Source organism: Hemicordylus capensis, chromosome 5, assembly GCF_027244095.1.
Source record: "Hemicordylus capensis ecotype Gifberg chromosome 5, rHemCap1.1.pri, whole genome shotgun sequence".
Classification (NCBI taxonomy): domain Eukaryota; kingdom Metazoa; phylum Chordata; class Lepidosauria; order Squamata; family Cordylidae; genus Hemicordylus; species Hemicordylus capensis.
Window position 1 is genome coordinate 143,242,491 of NC_069661.1, and position 22,182 is coordinate 143,264,672.

Below are 22,182 nucleotides of genomic sequence, written 5' to 3' on the forward strand. Positions count from 1 at the left end.
AGTTTTCCAAGTTGTTAGCCATTGTTCAATATCACCCCCTTGCAAAATGTGATTGAACTGTTTTGATAGTTGTTTATGAAGGCTTGTTAGGTGTTTAATAGGGATGTGCATTTCGTTTCGGGCACAGATCGTTCTGTGCCCGAAACAAAGAATTTCGGGTGATTCTGCGCCGAGCCGAATCACCCCCGAGGACCCCTGAAAGTTTCTGTGCCCGAGCCGAATCACCCCGATTTCGGAAGAAAAAAATTCGGGTGATTCGGACCTCCGTGGGCATGAAGCAGCCTCCATTTTGTGGCAGCAGAATTGCCTTCTTCTTCCCCCTCCATTTTCATTCTGACAGCTCTTTGAATTTCCCGCCTTTTTTTCTCCATTGACTTCAATGCAAAAATTTCTTCCCATTCACCTCCATTGAAAATAAAAGTTGCTACCTGCAGAGGAAAATGACCAAATAAGGTTTTGATAGTAAATCACACCCTCCCATTGGCCAGGTAGAGGTGGAGGTAGGGTCAAGGATGGGGGTGATTTTTGGAGGGCTTTGCAGGAGGGTATTTAAGGGGTCACCAGTAGCCATTTTCTTCCTTTCTGCTGCCTTGCGTGGGAGAAGATACACAAGAGAGAGATCTGCTGCCTTGCTTACTCAGCCTTGCCTCCATTTTGATTTTGGATTTTTGTGGGTGCTGTTTTTCTGCATTTATGCCAGTGCTCTGCCTTGTTGGTTGGTTTTCTGCTTTATTTCAGCAATTTTTTAAATAAAGAGAGAAGAGGGGGGGAATTTTTTTTAAAGAAACCTCTGCCTTGCAGAGGCAATCCACTGCTCATTTTTTAATCCTTGTTGGGGCTAGAAGAGGGGGAGAATTTTTTTTTTTAAGGAAACCTCTTCCTTTCAGGGGCAAACCTCTTCTCAATTTTTAATCCTTTTTGGATTAAAAGAGGGTGAGATTTTTTTAAAAAAAAGAAACCTCTGCCTTGCAGAGGCAAACCACTGCTCATTTTTTAATCCTTGTTGGGGCTAGAAGAGGGGGAGTTTTTTTTAAAGGAAAGGAAACCTCTTCCTTGCAGAGCAAACCTCTTCTCATTTTTTAATCCTTTTTTGGGAATAGAAGAGGAATAGATTTTAGATTTTTTTAAAAAACATCTGCCTGGCTGCAAGCATCGCCAGCCTGCAGCCCTTGGTGGAAAAGGAGGGGGTTTTTTTCCTCCTTTTAAATCCCCCCACCCTATTTTTTGCCAAAAAATTTCTTTGGCAATTTTTTCCTGTGGAGAGTCACTGCTGCCTGTCCCTGCCTGCCTACCTGCCTGCACTCCAGGCCCGCCTGTGTGACCACCAGACCAGACCCTCAGATGTGGACGACAGAGACCCTTCGTTGGAGAAGCCTACACCTGAGTGAGATTGGCCCAGCCATTTATATTTTACACACGCACACACCACACAACAGACACACACAGACACAAGCACGTCACACACAGCGTTCTAATCTGTAGTCTTCCGTTCCTTTAACTGTGTGTTTGGGGTTTATTATTTTTTCCCTGTTTTAAGGTTTTGGGGGTTTTAACTTTTCTCTATAAGTTTTGTGATAGTTGTAAGATTGGGTTTTAAATAAATAGTGTTTTAAATAAATAGGGTTTTAAATAACTAGGGTTTGTGTGTGTAGCCTTCCCCGGTAGCTAGCTATTTTAGGAGGTTCAACTGTAGAGTAGATTGTAAGAGTAGCCTGGCCTAGTAGTGCTGCAATTTTATATCTCTGTTGCTGCTTTCATGTTGTTTGCAAAAATATTTTTTAAGGGCCTAGTCTGCCCACAGTTACTTTTCCATCTTGTTTGCCTGTGAAATTGACACAGAGATAATTTTTTGAAACATTTTTGTAACTGTGTGTTACTTTCAGACCACAGAGAGAGTAACTTCCCCTGTGGGTGGAGTGAGTTCGATACATTAGTAACAAGTTACTTGCAACAACTTCTCCAGTCCATTCAAAGCGACCACAGTCAGAGAAAGATATATAACTAAACTTACTTTCACTTCTACTGACTAAGTGCAGTGCACACTGTGTGCGCAAGGCTCCAGCCTTAAATAACTCCTCTACGCCCTGCACCTGTGCACAGCAGCTGAGCTAATATTTTAATTTTTATATTTTTTTGTTGCACAGCCTGCTTCTGTTGTATCGTGCATCAAGTAACTCCCAGTCCCTCTGTGACTGTGTTGTGATACATTCATTGCACGGCAACTTCTGACTGAGATCTTGCAGCAACAGCATTTGTGCCAACAACAACAAGCCTTAAGCAAGGAGGCATTGTAAAGTCACTGCAGCACATCCACTGTTTTTCTGGCCCTCTAGTATACCTGCCCCCTGAGACAACTACTCACCCCTTCTTCACATTTTAAATTTTTTTAAATTTTTTAAAAAAGCAATGGTTGGGAGGACAGCAGGAAAAGGGAGGGCGCAAGTAAGCGGGAGGCTTGGCTTCCCTACAGCTGGTCGTGGCAGGGGGCGGCAAGAGGGGCCTACTCCCCAAGTCACCCCCGGCCCTGCTCCGGCGCGCAGGCTTGACTTCTTCTCGATTCAGCCTGGCCCTATGCTAGGGCCTGCGGCCGGGCGGAATTTAGGGGGGGGGGCCTCCTAGATTGCCAGGGAAGAAGATCTTCCTGTGGCAGCTGAGGAGGTGGTGCTGGTGGAGGAGGTTGGCAGTCCAGCCAGATCCACCTTGCGGACCCCCCAAACGGTCACTATGGGGGGGGCTCAGTCTGGCATCTGAGGGGGCTCAGGAGGAGGGGAGATCTTCTCCTGCCCCTGGGCCTTCCCATGCCAGCGCTGAGGGCATCGGTGGTGGTATGCCCGAGAAGGAACCAGCAAAAGTTCCACCAACAAAGCAACCTCGTGTCGCTGGGGAGTCTGGCAGTGTGGTCTGGGATCACTTTGAGCTTAGCCCTGGTGATCCCACCCATGCTGTGTGCACCCACTGCAAGGCACTGGTCAGCAGAGGCAGGGACCCTATGCACTTCACAACCTCGGGGCTGTGGTCGTACATGCGTCGGCGGCACCCAGGTGTGGAGACCTCTGCTGGCACTGGCAGTAGGCCCGGTGCCTCACCTGGTAGCAGAAGCAGTAGTAGTGACAGCAGCAGCAAGCGGCCAGCGGCTCCTGCCCACAGGCAGGAAAAGCTGACCGATCATCAGTGGGTGCAATCTCTTGGAAAGCGGTCTGATCGTCCAAAGCCTCATCTCGTGACTCGGGCCATTGGTGAGATGATCGCTCTTGATGACCAGCCGTTCTCCATTGTCGACAATGTCGGCTTCCGGCGTCTGCTCCAGCTGCTTTCTCCGGAGTACAAGATCCCCTCAAGGACCACTTTCAGCAGGAGGGTGGTCCCCTCCCTGTACCGTGCGTGCAGGGGGGCCGTGTTGGCCCAGCTGCGTGCAGCTGGGCCAAACACCAGTGTGCATTTCACTGCAGATATCTGGACTAGCCGCAGTGGGCTGCACACTGCCTTCATGTCCCTGACAGCCCATTGGTGGGGGCATGGGGGTGAGGGGACATCTGGCGCTGCTGGTGCTGTATCCAGTTCCTCCCATGCATGCACGCCTTCTTGGGCAGTGTTGCATGTGGAGGCGATGGACACAGACCACACTTCAGATGAGTTGGCTGCCGTCATGGAGCGGCAGGTGGGGGCGTGGCTGGCCGGGGAGCCAACCCTCCGCCGAGGCTTCATGGTGACGGACAACGCAGCCAACATCACCAAGGCTGCTAGGCGGGTTTACGGTGTGAACATCGCTTGAGCTGCGCACACCTTGAACCTCGTAGTGAAGGGTGCGCTTGGCCTCAAGGAGGTGTCGAAGAAGGCCAAGGAGCACCAGCGTGTTCGGGGCTCTTCTAGTTTAGGTCAGGATCCTGCTGCTCCCGTGGCCGCCCTGGTGGAGTGTTGCCGCCAGGTAGCGGGCCACTTCCACCGGAGTGAAAAGGCAAGGCACCAGCTCAAGGCCAGACAGATCGAGCTGGGCCTGCCAACACCAAATCCCCCAGGATGTTCCTACCCGGTGGAACTCCACTTTTCTCTTGCTCCGGCGCATGCATGAGCAAGAGGGAGCACTCAACAGCCTGGGGACGCGTGGTTGCTTGGATCTGTGCAAGTCTCTCTATGATGACTGGCCGGTGATCCGCGAGCTGGTCTTAGTACTAGAGCCGTTCTATTCTGCTACGAACGACTTGTGTACTCAAACCGCCACGCTGAGCCTGGCTTTGCCCACTGCTATTCTCCTGGAGAAGGCAATGAGCGATCTCCAGACCACTCTGACCACTGGGGTTGCGATTGCCCTGGCAGGTCGGTTGAGGACTGGGGTAGTTGAGCAGCTCAAGACACCATGGGCCGCATCTGCATGGCATGTTCTGGCATGCATTTGTGACCCAAGGATGAAGGGCAGTGCTGTGCCTCCTGGCGAGCTGCCCAGGTGGAGGGGCCTCCTGGTCGAACATGTGAAGCGTGAAGAGGAAAGGAGGCTAGGGATAGGTGATGCAGCAGACGACCAGGAGGTCTTGGTCGCAGGCTGGCACTGCGCATCCCACCCCCAGCAGCAGCAGCAGCAGCACTGCCACCACCCCCACTTCTTCCCAGTCCAGCGGCGTGGTTTCTCCGGCAGTGGGACCAGCAGAGCAGCCAGTGCGACCTTGAACCACCTCCCGGTGGCTCAGGGGCTATGCTAGTCTCATGCCGGGGAGACGGGAGGACCCTGTCCCTCGCCCCAGCCGTGCTGAGCAGACTGTTCTGCAGTACCTGGAGGAGGCGACGGAAGACGAGGAGAGTGAGCCGTTCACCTTTTGGGCAACGTGTCACAAAGTCTGGCCAGACTTGGTGACCGTTGCTGTCCGGTTTCTCTCTTGCCCGCCAACCAGCGTCTCGAGCGAGAGGTTGTTCTCCATGGCCGGGGACGTGGTGACTCCTCTGCGCTCACGCCTGGATGCTGAGTTGGTCGAGCAGCTCGTCTTCTTGAAGGCCAACCTACCCCCTGCTGGGCTACCCCGAACTGGCCGTGGAGGGCGAGTGACTCGCGTCACACCCCCTATGCAGTGCCTCCCACACCACGGCAGTTCATCCCGGCCAGAAGTTGTGTCACAGTCCATCCCTCTAAGACCACCCTGCCACTAAAACATGCCCCTTAGTGCTGCTGGCACATCCAGACACGCATGCATACACAGGCACCGCTGCACTGTCAGCCTAGGATGGTGGACTGCCAAGTGAGTGCTCCCAGCATGAGGGAGGGGTTACCACAGATGTGGCAGAGAGAGACTACAACTCCCATTTCCCACTGTCTCGATGGCTGGCCACCATCAAGACTAGGGACAATGGGAGCTGTAGTCGCTGTCTCTGCAGAAGAAATCCGTGGTGCCCCCCCCCCCAATACTGGGAGCACCCACTTGCCCAGTGCTGAAGGCTGGGCCATAGGGCAGCGCACCATCCATCCACAACTTCAGAGACAGGCTGCTGCGTGTGCGTGTGTGTGGGGGGGGCACAGTCAGGATTGGAAGGGACATCCCTGGGGGAGAGTAGTGGCTCTGTGCAATGGACCTATGCCTCCTGGCGAGGGGGGCACACATACAGTGTCACTGAGAGGGCTTGCTGCTAATTGCTAGCTTTTGCTTGCCTTCTAAAGCTGTCATTGATTCCTCCCATGAACAATTGTATTGAAGCTGAAATCTAAAAAACATCTGTCTGCTGCGTTTCTCAATGTGATGTGCTTATTTCTGATTTTGGCTTGCTGGTCAGGTGATGTTCTTTCTTAATCTTCATGCTCTCCTCTGTTCAAATCCAAAAATGTGGTTTGCCTTGGTCTACTGAGCTATTAGGTTGTCGCCGCCGCCACTGAGTGAGATGGTCTGCTCTGCTGCTGCCTGCTTTTTCTGGCCACAATGGGAGTAGTACTACTGCTGTGCCTGAAGCGGCACACACACACACACATGCACCCCCCCTCCCCTCCCCCCCAAAAGCTGTGTCGCCAATGATGAGCTTGATGCTGGTGCAGCCCTCACACAAATGTCTGTCTCACGCAGACAGAGAGAGCACACATTGCAACCTGAGGCCACACAACCCTTTCAGCCCTAACCCTCTTGCAGAGTGAGTGAGCACACCAACATAGTGCACACACACAGGGGAATAAAGGCATATTACTAGTCTAGACTCTAAACTAGTGGTAATGTTGTATCATGTGATTGCACACAGTCTTTCTGCCCAGTATCTGCGGCATGCATTGGGATGCAATCTGAAAAAGCCTGCCAATTCTAGCTTGCTTTGTTGCAGAGACCTCTTCGTGCTGTGTGGTGGTGTTGTGTGATGTGGTGTGGTGTGGTCGCATGGGGCCCGGGAAAGGACAGGACAGGTGCAATTCACTGTGCCTGTGCGTGTGTGAGGAGATATATTATGTTTTCAAATGAAGATCGGGTCATGTTTGAGAGTTGATTGACAGCATTTTATTTGAAGATTGCTTGCCCATACATAGATGCGGCGATCACATGCCACAGAGTCAGACAGGTTGCGGAAAAGAAATGTCCAGAGACACATGCGTGCTGCCATTCTCTTCTTATCTTGCCATCACCATCCATGCATTACTCTTCAAAGCTGTGTGGGCTAGGAGGTGGCAACATGCCAAACCTTGCTGTTCCACTTGCGGAGTCTTGTTGTTTTGCATGCGTCCTCCACATGCTATGCGTGTTCCCTCCTGGCTGTGCCTCTCTGTTGACTGTAGTGGGCAAAAAAAGTTTGGATGAGGTGAGGTTCAGGGCAGGGCACTGTTGCTGGACTTGGGGTGGGATATGGGGCAGCAGAGTGGGGTGGGGTGGTAGTGCCTAATGGGTGTAGTAGGCTGCCACCCCAATTGCAGGGGGATGGGACAGAGGGCTGATTTTTTGTGAATTTCTGAGGTTTTTGTGTCTTTGGGGCGGGGGGGGCAGAAAGTGGATCTCCCCCAAAAGAGTGGGGTGGGGTGGTAGTGCCTAATGGGTGTAGGCTGCCACCCCAATTTCAGGGGGATGGGACAAAGGGCTGATTTTTTGTGAATTTCTGAAGTTTTTGTGTCTTTGGGGCAGATGGGGGGGCAGAAAGTGGATCTGCCCCAAAAGAGTGGGGTGGGGTGATTTTTTGTGAATTTCTGAGGTTTATCTTCATAAGGTGCATCAGATTGATTCATTCATTCATCAAGCATCATACTACTCTCAACTCTAAATGACCCCACACTCTCACTTTCTCACACTCTCCTTTATTACTATGACGAGTATGGGAATGAATCAATCTAGCACTCTGCACCCAAGAAAAACCTCAGAAATTCACAAAAAATCAGCCCTTTGTCCCATCCCCCTGAAATTGGGGTGGCAGCCTACACCCATCAGGCACTACCACCCAACCCCACTCTTTTGGGGCAGATCCACTTTCTGCCCCCCCATCTGCCCCAAAGACACAAAAACTTCAAAAAATCACAAAAAATCAGCCCTTTGTCCAATCTCCCTGAAATTGGGCTGGTAGCCTACACCCATTAGGCACTACCACCCCACCCCACTCTTTTGGCCCCAGGGTCCTTTTTGCTGATCCGAATCGATTCAGATTCGGATTCGGATTAAATCCGAATCCGAAACGAATCGGGGGTGATTCGGGTCAGCAAAATTCGGGCACAGAACAGAACAAGGGTGAATTGGCTCGGGTCCCGAGCCAAATCACCAAAAACCTGAAATGCACACCCCTAGTGTTTAAGCCAAAAGCCATGCAGTTCATCGTCGCCTGGCGCAGTCCAATTTTTAATTTTCTTTGCTCTTTCACTTATTAATTCTGGTGTTATTATTAGATCTTGCATTTGTTGGTTACATTTTTTGACTGCTTTTTTATTATAATCTATTGGATTGTCCCATAATTTCCCCCAGAATTGCACTGTTTCTTCTTTATTTGGTGTTTCTATGTTTCTTGCAGTTTCTCCTTCTATGCTTTGGTAGAAACGTCTCTGATTCGACTGGAATTGGAGATTCTGCCTGTGTTGTATAGTTCTGGCTTCATATCTGCTAATCTTCTTTGACACTGCTGTTATTTGCTGCTTTATTATTTCCAGGACTTCTCTAATTTTCCTTGAATCTAGGTGGTATTTTTGGATCAGATACTGTTTGGTGCTTTCATTCTTCAGCTTCTTGTCTTTCATATCTTTCAATTTACTAGCATCTGATCTAAGCCTGGAGATTTTATTTTCTAATCTAATCTTCTATTTAGGTGATGTACTGCTTTCTTTTTTGACAGGTCCACTGATCTTATATCCAAGCTCTTCTGTTGTTATTGTTGCTGCACTGTACATTAGTTGGTTTGTTTCTTGCAAATTATTGGTTGTTATTTCTGCAAGTGCAGCATTGACATCTTTTAATGCCTGAGCAAGTTGTTTTTCGGCAACTGTTTTTAGAGCTGGAAGTCGAACCCTGGTGGTTGTTTGGTTCATGTGCTCAGTTATTTTTTGCTTTAGTTCTTGTTGCTTTTCTGTTAAACGTCATTTGGGTTTTTGAGGTGAAGGCAAAGGGGAGGTTGCCTGGTTTTGATTTTGAAACAGTTCAGCAACAGTGGCATCCTCGATTTCCAACACCTCCTCCACCTGCGCCTGAACAACTTCTTCAAGTGGTGATAATTCTTCTTCCATATCTTGAGCCTGTGTTGCTCTTTGCAGTTCTCCCAGCTCAACTCCTGTGAACACCAAATAAAGAAGAAACAGTGCAATTCTGGGGGAAATTATGAATCTTCTCTGGTCTGCTAGCCTTTGTTCTGTTATTTCTGTGACTGGATGCTTCTCTTTCCAAATTTGGTACATTCTTTTTAAATAACCTCTTTGTCTGGCTCCTCTTGTGAGACCTGCCCAGTATGGTTGGACCTCTGGCATAGCTCTCACCTTCATCAGAGCATTATTATTATTATTATTATTATTATTATTATTATTATTATTATTAAATTTACACCTGGACCTTGGGGCTCCAGTCTGTGGCCTCCAAGGTCCGGGGGGCTCGTGTAGCCACCCCGCACCTGCCAAACTGAACCTCCATTTTTCCCCTTCAGAATTTCAGCCGCCATGTGTGCTGCATGGCTGAGGGGTGGTAGCTGGGGGCATGAGCCAAGCAGGCCTACCCCACCTTGCAGTGGCGGCCAGAGCAACTGCTGGGCTTGTCCGTTCGGCCAAGCAGCTCTTGATAACTGCGAGGCACTCCTGTGCGCCTGCACTAACCATCAACTTCTAGCAACCATTTTGAGAACTGTCAAAAATTACAGGTTTCCTGCTTTCCCACAGTTTACTGCTTTTCCTGTTTTTTAGAAAGACTATCTTTAAAGACATAGTGTTTAGAGCTTCTTATAATAGATCATTAAATAGATCAAAGCACAGAAAAAAAAGGAAAAAAACCCACCACCAATTACACAAACCCCATGCCATGCATTCAGAGGGCTTCTGGACCACTCACTGACCAAGATAGATTATTGGGGAAATGTAGAAACCCTTTGAATGCATGGCACGGCATTGGGCTTGTGTAATTTTTTCTGCATTTTACCGATGATCTCTCTTGGTTAGTGAGTAGTCCAGAAGCTGGTAAAGCAGGAAAACTGTGGAAAAACAAGAAACCTGTGTTGCAGTTTTCAGTTGGCAGACAGACCCACATATTATTTTTGACAGTTCTCAAAATGCTTGCTAGAAGTTGTTGATTCATATTCCATGTTGTGTTTGAATTCATTGGCATGTTGCAAGCAAGAATTTGGCCTAAGTTTAGGAATCCATCAGTTGCTCTTAGGGGCAGGACTAGGACGAATGGGTTGTCAGATTACCAGGGGGCCCCCATATGATGATTAGTTCCACGGTCTAAAATTACCTAGTTGCACCTCTGCTTTTAAGTACCTAGCAATGCCCCTGGATGCCTCCAAAGAGTCTCTTCCTCTGGAGGAAGGCTCCTGTCAGAGGAAAGAAATATTTCATACAGCAGATGAGAAGGAACAGAGTTCTTACCCTGATTCTACGTTTAATATATCTATAGAGCCCTTTCTCTATTTATTTTATATCTATAGAGCCCTCTTGCAGTGAGAAAGGGCTAGAGAGCTAGTGGGGAGGAAGCCTGAAAAAGCTTACCTCCCTGCATACGATCCAGTCCTGTCCTTTGGGCGGATGGACCGCCTGTCCAGACGTTACGTTCACCGGCTGCTGCAAGTAGCTCCGCAGGTCGGGGTGCTAGACGCATTGCCCCATGTCGCCCTGCCACCCAGAGTTCCCTCCCAGAACTCTCCTTACCTTATTTTGGAGAATGGCTCTGTAGGTGGATTTGCCGCCACTGCTCCACTGGGATCGGGCCTGATCCTGGCGGTACTCACATGCATGCAAAGCTGGGCTGGGCTTCCTTAGCCTGGTTTTGCATATATGTGTGAATAGCTTCATAGTCTGTTCCATGCCAGAAAGAACTGCCAAATTCAGTTGCTAAGTATACTTAGAAAATATACTTGTTTCATTAGGTACAACAAACCAGTTTGCCCTCCATCTCTGTTAATGCTTTAGCCACTCATTCAGATTCATCTGTTCTGTGGCACTGACAGAACTCTTGGGCTGGGATATGAGAAGTGCTAACTAACTCCAAGCGCTTCATAGCATGGATGTGGCACTTGTTCTTCACTGAAGGCCTTGCTGGAACTTACCGCAAGGTCATCCATGTGTTCATCTTTTTATTAACCTAATTTTAAAAACAGGACAAGTACCTCGCAAGGAACTGTGACAAGTTCCTTCTTTTCAGATGGGTCAGACAACTAGTAGTGATGAGCAAGGCATTTGCTATTGTCAACCCCCAATGACGGATGGATGGATGGATGAGCGGGGGTTGGGGGAAGCACCACAGCTTAGGCTTCCAAAATCACAGTACTGACTTTAAAAACCAAAGATATGAAAATAAGAGCCAGGGGTTCTTTTATAATTTTGGATCCTGGACCTAAAGACCTTTGGAGTGGCCCACCCCACTGCCCGTTGCAAATTAAGCATCATCCCCCTGCGCACGCATGTGCGCGCGCACACACACACACAGTATTTTTATCTCATGGGTTTTTGAGGGCACAAACAGTAACTGAACTCACAAGAATGTAAGAATATAAAACAAGTATATTCATGCAAATATGCATTAGCAGAAACATTTCAACATGTAACTTAACATATTCTCTTCCCACATATTTCTTGCCTCACTCCCCCCTCTGTCTCTAAAGCACCCAGCACAGGTCACAATCGCAGTCAGCCTCCTGGTGCAGCATGGACGGACAGCACAGCACAGTGACCACACCACCCAGGACAGACTAAAGAGGATTTGGAGAGCCCCAGGACTTTGGCCCTGAAGTCCAGGGGTAAGAGCGCCTCTGATAAGAGCGCACCTGCATTCTTGCATGCAGAAGGTTCCAAGTTCCCTCCCCAGCATCTCCAAAAAGGGCAGAGAGAGACTCCTGCCTGCAACCTTGGAGAAGCTGCTGCCAGTCTGTGTAGACAATACTAAGCTAGATGGGCCAATGGTCTGACTCAGTAGAAGGCAGCTTTCCATGTTCCTGTCATATCAATCTTCCGCTCTGCTTCTGACATCAGAACTACTGTATTTCAAGAAACAGATCTTCAATGTTATTTTAATGCTCCAGTATTAAACTGATTTATCAGTGAGCAAACTTTATACTATTGAATTTGGATTCAGGTAAGATTAGAGGTATCTTTCCTACTGTGGCATCTGACACTCCCTTGTGAATTCTTCTACTCTCTGTGGCTGTGATCTTCCTAAGCTTGCTTACTTGGAAGCAACTTCCCTGAAATCAGTAGGACTACTTTTAACTAGAATGTTGCTTTTAAAAAAAAAAAGTTTAAATGTTGCTTATTTTTTAAAAAATTCTGCTAAGTGGACAAAGAAGCATTTTTTTAAAAAAAAGTGGTGGCTCTTTTATATGTAGCAAGAGGAGAGCAACTTTCCCCATTCAGCCCAGCAAGGCATTGTTCCAGTGGCTATTGCTGGTGTCTCTCTTGTGTTTCTTTTTAGATTCTGAGTTATTTGGAACAGAGAACTATTCTCTCATTCTTTCTGCATACCTTTTGCTATGTAAACCACTTTGTGAACTTTTTGTTGAAAAGTGGTATATCAATATTTATTGTAATAATCTTAGACCACACTCCATTTGTTTCCACAATTTAAATAATAACCAACATTTTTCTAAATGAAGAAAGTACTTATTTTATAGTCTTTATCTTGGGAATCTTCGCTATATCTATGTAAGGAAGATAGATTGTCATACTAACTTCTATTTGACAGGTAGAAAAGTTATCTCATAGTTACACAGTAAGTTAGAGCTGATGTGGACACTTATCCTGGATACATCAACTGACATTGTAACTGACATGGATTTTTGTCAATTGTGTTACTAATACTTAACAATATATCATTGTTGTGTAATAGGCTTGATTTTGGAAGACATTATAAGATAGTTTTGGTTCTCTTTGTCTTGGATATGCCATAATGCATACATAGGTGAAACTAGGGGGGCAGCCAGGGCACGTACCCTAGGCGCCACTGGGGGTGTGGGCAGTGTCATGCGGCCCCCACATCCTCCCCAATTCATGATTTTATTTTATTTTATTTTTTAAAAAAAATTTACCTGTAGCCCCTTCGGTGGGGCTAAAGGAGGTGTGTCTGAAAAGGTTCCCCCTCCCCCCACCAGCCTCTTAGATCACAGCCGCAGCCCGTCCCGGTCTGCGTTCAGGCCTGTTCGGGCCTACAAAGATCAGTGTGGTGGCCATTTTGGAGGTCACTGCACATGCTCAAAAGGACTCTGTGAGGCCTGGCAAGGCCTTTTTCAATTTAAAAAATGGCCACTGCACATGCTCAGATGGCCTCTGCGAGGACCTAGTCTAGATTTCCCCCCCCCCACCCCGATCTAGGGATTCAGAAGAATGCAATGGACACGAGCATTTAAAAAACAGATATAGATGGCACAAAAGTAAGTGGACAAAACATCCCTTAAAAAGATAATGTTGGTTTAATACCTTGAAAGCTGGCAAAACTGAAGGGTGGGGGTGGGGGAGAGGCAAGGAATAAAATGGAAATATTCACTCGCATGCTGTTTAATTATTTATACAGAGCTCCATCTTTATCTGCATATTTGTCAAACAATCTGATTTTGATAAACTAGACATAAAGTTTACTGTCCAGTCTGCCAGTTGCTTTCCCATTGCAACCATCTCCCTTTAAGGCAAAAGCTGTTTGGACAGAAAAAACCCATCCCTGAATTTCTTGGAGGCAGCAACCTGTAGTGAGGTGTGCTGACTCAGGTGGCAGAGCATTTGCTAAAGAGAGCTTTCACTGCTTAGCTCTATGGAGGCATATGTGTTGCATTTCCTTGGGAAGGCAACTGGCACATAAGTGTCACATGTGTGGTTGTATGTGTGTATGCATGTGTGTGTTGCTTACAACCAGTTTCTCATGAAAGTGTCTGGACTTGTATTTTTGAGCTGATATTATGGTAAAGTTATCTGAAAGCTGGGTGTCAGATGTTTGGATAGGGGCGCAATTTCAGTGCTTACCCTAGGCACTATTTTTCCCAGATACAGTATGTTCCTGGATGCATCACTTGTTGTTTTGGAAGAAGTGCTCTGTCCTCTTTCAAAATGGTAGGCATCTGTGAGATGCAGCTTTATTTTATTTTATTATTTATTTATTTAAACATAGTAAAACATCTGTGGGGAAATTAGGAAGGGGGTTCATGGCATTGCCATTACACATAAACTGTCCACTATCCATGACTTGGGATGAGATGAATGCTTCCCTCAAGTAATAACTGATTTGAGCAGAGCCAGGATAAACTCATATCTCCATAAGAAGCTCCAGTGTTCAGAATGGAGAGTCTAAAAAGTAAATTAGAGTCAGTGAGGTTATTCGCACAATCAAAAGTAGTGTTCTACCTAGGTTTAGGAGCAGTGTGTGCTCCCAATTTTTGGTTGTGTGGAAGCAAAGTAGGAGGAAATCCTGGGTAGAAGTGATTGTGTGGGAGCTTCCTCCTACCTTGCTTCGAAAGGTAAAGTGTGCCGTCAAGTCGATTTTTACTCCTGGTGCCCACAGACCCCTCTGGTTTTCTTTGGTAGAATACAGGAGGTGGTACACCTTAAGTGGCACAGTGGGAAAATGCTTGATTAACAAGCAGTAGGTTGCCAGTTTGAATTCCTGCTGGTACTATACTGGGCAGCAATGATATAGGAAGATGCTGAAAGGCATCATCCCATACCTTGCTTCTACACAACCGAAAATTGGGAGCACACACAATAACTCCCAAAACACACAATAAACACACAATAACAAAACACACAATAACTCCCAAAAGTTCTAACTCCCAAACCCGGTTAGAACACAGGCTTTGATTGTGTGAATGACTTCAATGTTGTTTTCATACTAGCTTACTTTTTCATTTCATCCCATAGATGATATTAAAGTCAAATTTGTCATGATGTTGTGCTCCTGAAATCTGCACACTTAATGTTTTGCAGAAACTATGAAAACAATGAATAGCAACTAGGGACGTGCATGAATCAATTTTCTCAATTTGATTTGTACCTGAACTGAATCACCCCCGATTTGTTCTGAGTCTGAATCTGTTTCCGAATCACCCCAGATTTGATTTGTACCCAAATTTTTCAAATCTGATTCCAAATCAATTTGGGGCAAAAAGGGGGTTCTGGGGGCAAAAGGGTGGGGTGGGTGGTAGTGCCCAAGGGGTGGAAGCTATCACCCAAATTTCAAAGAAATTGGGCAAAGTGGTTATTTTTAAACAATTTTTTGAAGTTCATGCATCTAAGCCTTTCCTAAGGGAAAAATGGGGATTTCAGCAGCATTATAACTCCACTAGTAATTTTAAGCCCGTTAAAATAACGGGCGCTAGTACCTGTTGTTGTTGTTCACTTTATTCCTTTCCTCTCTTGTTTGCCCTCTTTTCCTTTTATTTTGTTCTATTTTTGTCTTTCCTTTGTCTTCCTTTTCTCTCTCTCTTCCTCTGTTTTCTTTTCTTCCTGTCTGCTTTCTCCCTCTCCTCTCTTCCTTCCTTTCTTCCACCTCTTCTAATTCCCATCTTTCTGTTTTCTTGGTCTTATTGTTTTCTCCTACTCTCGCTCCCTGTATTTTGACCCATACTTTTGTATCTGTTTTTCTTTCTCCCATTCCACCCTCTTGTTTTCTACCCTTCCGTCTCCTGCACTCTCTTGTTTCCTTTCCCCTCTCCCTTGGCCCTCTGTCTCTGTTTTCCCCCTCTCCCCTCTGTCCCGCTTTCTTTTGCCCTTCCTTCTCCCTTATTTAGTTTTTTCTTACTTATGAGGCAACTTTTAGAGCATAGTTCTTGTTTTTATATATATTTTTATTTTTTATACTCAGTATTGAACTTAACTTACTCATCTGAATCATGTTTTGGTTTCCCCCCCAACCCTCATAGTATTTCTTTATGCACCACAGTCTTTGTGAAAATTCTTTCTGAGTTTGGTAATAGTCTTCCTTGTTCTGGGCCTTCTAGCACCTTGACCACGACGTTTGTAAAACTTCTGACTCTTGATAATGCCACATATAACTGTCCGTGGCTGAATACTATCTTGGGCAAATAGATCCAAACCTTTTCTTGGGTCTGACCCTGTGACTTACTTATTGTCATTGGAAAAGCCAATTTTATTGGGAACTGTCGCCTTCTCAAGGGAAATGGTAAGTCAGTACAGGATGGTGCCTAATCAATTTGGGGGATGAAGTCCATGTCTCCCTGTGTCGATCCTGTAATCACTTGAGCAATGATGAATTTTCCCCCCCAGGTTTTTTATGATGAGGCGGGTGCCATTGCATAATTCTTTCTTGGTGTCTAGATTTCTCAGGAGCATAATTATTGCACCTACTTTCAGGGTGAGTTAAAGCTTAGGCATTCCTGTTGGTGTTTGGTCATTGAGGAATTCAATAGGGTAGTTTTTTTAATCCTCCTTAGTGGAATCATCTATTGTGTCTGCGCTGAGATATGTGACTTCTTCTCCTTCCAAAATGTTGAACACCTGTTCATTTATGGTGTCAACATTGGAGTTCTTAGGTCAAAGGATGGATCTGTTTTCTATTCTGGGAACATTGTCAACAGGAATGTAGTCTTCGGAAATATCGATATCCCCTGTGCATATTATTCTGGCTGGGATTTCAATGATGTCCTCTGGAAGTCCTTCAATGCGTGGTGTTTCTCCATTGCCAACTTTGATTAGCCACTTGCTGAATTCCGCGTCGATGGATCGGATATTGTTTTGTAGCTTGAGGATTTTGAATGTGGGCCATAGCGTAATATATTTTATGCAGGCTTCAACGATATGTGTCTGGCTACCATGTGGCACCACTGGAAGTGTTTGCTGGAAATTTCCTGCCAGCAAAAATATTTTTCCTCCCATGGGTTTGTTGTTTTCCATAATCTCTCTAATTAGTTTGTCCACTACTGTGAGTGCTAGAGTGGGTGCCATATTTGAATCGTCCCAAATGATTATCTTTGCTTTTTTTATATTTTTAGCATCTGCAGAATTGAGGCGCATGTTTGATATGAAGTTCTCAAGTATAGGTGCTGGTAGTTTGAACTGGGAGTGGTATGTTCTGCCTCCCTGTAGTAGATTGGATGCTATTTCTGTGGAGGCCACAGGGAGTGCGACTTCATCTTGGCCATGCACTGTACTGAGTAAGGTCTTGTATAAGTAAGTTTTTCCACTGCCTCCTGGCCCATCCAATAAAAAATAGCGGTGGCAAAGCTGATCATTCTGGCTTGCTGTTAATATTTGCTCCATGGCTGTTTTTTGCTCGTCGTTGAAGCTTCTTGCCATTTCTTCAGTTGTGTGTTTTTCATAGGCCTGGTTGTAGGCATCTGTAAGCTGGTCTGTATTTTGCATGGTTCATGTCAATCCAAAGTCTTTTTTTTTTTTTTCCCATGGAGTGTCAGAATGTTGGATATTTCTTGAAGGGCGAGGTCACGGCATCTTGTGCAATATTCATTGTGTCATATATGTTTATGGACATAATCCTCAATGAGGTATTGTTCATATTTTTGAAACAGTTCATGCATGTTTTGCAGGGATGCGAATACGCAGATATAGGCAAGCAGTTCTCTGAGTTGTTTGGGCATGCTGTATTGGACAGCATCTTCTAGTGTACTCTACCACACTTGCTCATCATTAATGAGCCCTCTTGTTTTGGCAGCTTATTGGAAAGTGGGGTAGGCATTACCATTTACGCTCCTGAGAATTTCGAAGGATGTAGCACCTGGTACATGCAGCAGTAGGAGGCGTTGGCAGTAGCGCTCTGGATCCGATGGCAAATTTACAGAATACATTCGCCCGATCACTTTGTCTGCACCAAGTTGTCGTAATTTCCAAGTGCAGTTTGCAGAGTGAAAGACATAATGAAAAGGAATGTCTGAGTATAATATGTTTCTTGCTTTCTCTTCTTGTTGATTTAATTTGAACCAAGCTGTCAAATGAGTTTCGCGAGTTGAAGCTCTATCGGCTGCAGCGCCAATGTCATCTGGGTTGAAAATTACTGCCTGTTCGTTTGGGAGATGATCTGCTAGCCTGTGGACTGCATGGGATTGGTAATGCATTTTAAATCCATTCAGACGCCATGCTGCTTCTGGTGCGCTGACATACCTTGAATCCATGAAGGTTTTTATTTCATCGTGGTTCAAAGTGTCTTGTTTCTGGATCACTACTTTTGTGCAATTGTGGCCCTTGTATACATATTAGAATAGGGTTTTTACGCTCTTAACTGAAGCGCAGACTTCAACGTTGATGTGACAGTTGTATTTCAGGGCTAGTTATGGATTATACGGTACAACCCAGCTGTTATCAATTGTCCTGTTATTTTCCATTGTGCTTTGGCCAGTGTTTCGTCTTCTGTATTTGGGGTAGCCGTTTCTAATTGCAGTAGTTTGTTGCTGGTATTCTTTTGGGAAGTCCTTTGTGCATTTCTCATTTGACATACAGGGTGAATTCCGATTGTGTGTTCTGCATGGTCCATGGATCATATGCTTTGTTATGATTGCATATAGTCGAGGAGTTTTCTCCACGTTCGGGATTTCTGTGGGTACTATTTTGTCTATGGACGCTTCGGTTTTTGGTTTATAGTTTTCTCTTAGGATGAGCAGTATGTGTGCGTGTGGTAAACCTCTCTTTTGGAATTCTATGACATACACAATGGCTTTAGGTGGCCCAAAAATATGCTTTTTGCAGATGTCATCAATTAGTGATCTTAGTTTTAGGTGGAAGACTCTAGCCAATAAATCAGGTCGTGCAGCAGCAGTTTGGCCATGTTGCAGGTTATCCACAATTTTTTCCCACTTGGGGTTGCATGTAATGGTAATAAAGAGATGTGGTTTTCCATACTTTCTGACAATTGCCATTGCGTCCTGATAGTTTTGGAGCATGTTTCTGAGGCGACCTGCAAATGAGGATGGCAAAGTAAATGTCTTTCCAGGAATTAGGCCTGTTGCATTGGCTTTTTCATTTTAGTGGTCCATTAATCTTGAGTATTTCTCCACTCTCAATTTGGGCTGATTTTTCCAGACAAAAGTGAGCCTGTTGGCTTCTGTTGTGACATATTCATCTACTATGTATTGTTGTGTTAGACGTCCAGCATTTTGGAAGGTGTTAATGTTGTCTCTGATGGAAACCCACAGTACTGCATATGGCTGACTCTTACTCTTGGTGCTCATGGCTGTTTTGCTAAAGCTTTATAGGCTTGTGGTCTGAGTTGTAAAGTTATGTCTATTCCCCAGCTTTGTTCTCCATAGGGGAATAGCAATGGGTACAGCAGTGGCTCGAGATTAGGATCTAGGACACTAATTCTTTCTGTTATTTTATGGTATGTTTTGCCTGCACTTGGTTTGCAGTGTATTAGTAGATCTCTTTCCAGTGGAGGTTCTCCATCCTTATTTTGGAAAATAAACGCTACCTCATTATGCTTTGGTGCATTATAACGTCTTGGGTCATTTTCATGATCTTGGACTATAGTCAAGGTAACTTCCTTAATAGCATCGTTGGCTTCCTCTTGACACTCTCTTTCTACCTGGTGTAGCATTTTGCAGGCTTCAGCAAATGAATTGTTTTCTGCCATAAGTGTACTTAGTTCTTGCATAAGGTGAGGTTTTATTTTTGTGTTGGATTGATTTTTCATTCTTTTTTATGTGGCCTCAGTGGGATTTAAGATGAACAATCAATGTTCAATCTCACATAGAGCATATTTGAAGTTTTTTAAATAATTTTGGTATTGTTTTCTTTTTTTATTGAATTTATGTATACACCACATTTCTTGTGAATATTATTTTTGAGTTTGCTAATAGTTTGCCTTGGTCTGGGTCTTCTAGTACCTTGTCCACAACGTTTGCAAAACTCCTGACTCTTGATAATGCCACATATAACTGTGTGTGGCTGAATACTGTCTCTTGCAAATTAATCTCTATTTTTTCTCGGGTTTGGCCCTGAGATTTATTTAATGTCATGGCATAGGCTAATTTAATTGGTAATTGTCGCCTTTGCAAGGTAAAGGGTACATCAGTGCAGGATGGTGCCAAATCAATACGGGGGATGAAGACCATGTCTCCCTCTGCTGATCCTGTTATCACTTGAGCAATGATGAGGGGTTTTTTCAGGTTCTTTACGATGTGGCGGGTACCATTGTATAATCCTTTCTTGGTGTTGAGATTTCTAAGGAGCATATTTATTGCTTGCAGTTTCACGGTGAGATAATGCTTAGGCATGCCTGTTGGTGTTAGCTCATTGAGGAACTTGATTGGATAGTTTTTTGTATCCTTTTCACTGGAGTCATCAATTGTGTCTGTGCTGAGCTATGCAACTTCTTCTCCTTCCAAAATGTTGAGTACCTGTTCATTTATGGCATCAACATCGGAGTTCTTTGGGCGAAGGATAGATCTATTTGCTATTTCGGGCACATTGGCAACAGGAATGTTTTCTCCAAAAATGTATTTGACAATATCCCCTGTGCATATAATTTTGGATGGGTTCTCAATGACGTTTTCTGGAAGACCATCAACGCGCGGTGTCTCACCATTGCCAGATTTGAGTAGCCAGTCGCTGTTTTCTTTGTTGATTGATTGGACAGTGATTTGAAGGTTGAGCACTTGGAATGTGGGCCTAGGCCTATTTTACTTTATGCAGGGTTCTTCCATTCATGTGTGTTTACCGTGTGGCACCACCAGAAGTGTTTACTGGAAATCTCCACCAATCAGGAAAATTTTTCTTCCACAGGTTTGTTGTTATCCATTATTTCTTTCATTAGTTGGTTGAATTTTGAAAGCGCTAATGTGGGGGCCATTGTAGACTCGTTTCAAATGAGTTTTTTTGTTTCTCTCTAATTATCTGCATCTGCAGAATTGAGGCGCATATTTGATATGGAGTTCTCAAGTCTAGGCACTGGTAATTTGAATTTGGAGTGGTATGTTCTGCCTCCCTTTAGTAGATTGGCTGCTATTTCTGTGGAGGCTACAGGGAGTGTGATTTGACCTTGTCCACGAACTGTGCTGAGTAGGGTCATGTGTCTCATGAGATTATTAAAGGATTCTGCACCTGGAACATAGCAATAGCAATAGCAATAGCACTTACATTTATATACTGCTTTATAGCCGGAGCTCTCTAAGCGGTTTACAATGATTTAGCATATTGCCCCCAACATTCTAGGTACTCATTTTACCGACCTCGGAAGGATGGAAGGCTGAGTCAACCTTGAGCCCCTGGTCAGGATCGAACTTGTAACCTTCTGGTTACAGGGCGGCAGTTTTACCACTGCACCACCAGGGGCTCATTGGTGGAGCAATAGGAGGTGTAGACAGTAGTGCTCTGGGTCCAATGGCAAATTTACAGAATACATTAGTCCGATCACTTTGTCTGAACCACGTTGTCGTAATTTCCAAGTGCAATTTGCAGAGACAAAGTCATAGTGAACATTAGGTTTACCATACTTTCTCACAATCACCATTGTGGCTTGATAGTTGTACAGCATGTTTCTGGGGCTCCCTGCAAATGAGGATGGCAAAATATAGATATTTTCCGGAATTAAGCCTGCTCCATTGGCTTCATCATGTAATTGGACCATTAATCCTGAGTATTTTTCTGTTCGCCATTTTAGCTGATTTTGGCGGACGTAATTGAGTGTGTTGGCCTTGGTTTTGACATATCCGTCTACTATATATTGCTGTGTAAGGTGTCCAGCATTTTAGAAGGCGTTATAGTTGTCTCTGATGGAAAGGCGGTAGCCATAATATTAAATTTGGCTTACCCTCACTCTTGGTGCTTGGGACTGTTTTGTTAAGTCTAATAAGGCTTGTGGTTTGAGTTGTAAAGGTATGTAAATTCCCCAGCTTTGTGCCCCATAGGGAAATAGCAAGGGGTTCACCATTTGCTCTAGATTCGGATCAAGGACACTAACTCTCTGTGTTCTTCTCTGGTCTGGATCGCCTGCACTTGGTTTGCAGTGTATTAGAAGATCTCTTTCAAGTGGTGGTTGTTTGTCATTTTTTAGAAAAATAAATGCAGCCACATTCTGTTTTGGTGCATGATACCACCTTGAGGCATTTTTGTGATCTTGGATTATTGTCATGGACAGTTCCTTAATAGCATTGTCTGTTCTGGCGGCATCTTCTCGATACTCTTTTTAAACCTGGTGCAACATTATGCAGGCTTCTGCAAATGGATTGTTCTCGGCCATAAGTGTGCTTAGTGTTTGTATAAGTTGAGGTTTTATTTTTGTGTTGGCTGAATTTTGCTTTATTCCCTTTCCTGCACTCTATTATTTCCTTTCCCCTCTCCCTGGTTCCTCTGTCTCTCCTTTTATTCTCTTCTCGTTGTCCCACTTTCTTTTGTTCTTCCATCTTTCTTATTTATTTTTTCCATCGTTATCAGGTGTTTTCTGTTTAAATAATATGCTTGTTTGGTGTTCTTTTTAAACTCAGTTTCTTTGTTTTGTTTTCCGTCTCTCAACCCTCATAGTATTTCTTCATATCTTTCCCCATTTTTTTGTGTTTGTCTCCCCCTCTGTTTTACTCTTTGTCTCTTTCTCTGTGTCGTTGTTTTTGTCTCCTTTTTTATTCCGCTCTCCCCTCTCCCTTGTCCCTGTGTCTCTGCTTTTGTTCCCTTTTTGTGGTTGT

General features: G+C 45.1%; 1 pseudogene; it reads right to left on the reverse strand.

The window, feature by feature from the left end:
* Positions 1–14,737: 14,737 nt before the first annotated feature.
* On the reverse strand, positions 14,738–20,678 carry LOC128327892 (uncharacterized; annotated as a pseudogene).
* Positions 20,679–22,182: the final 1,504 nt, after the last annotated feature.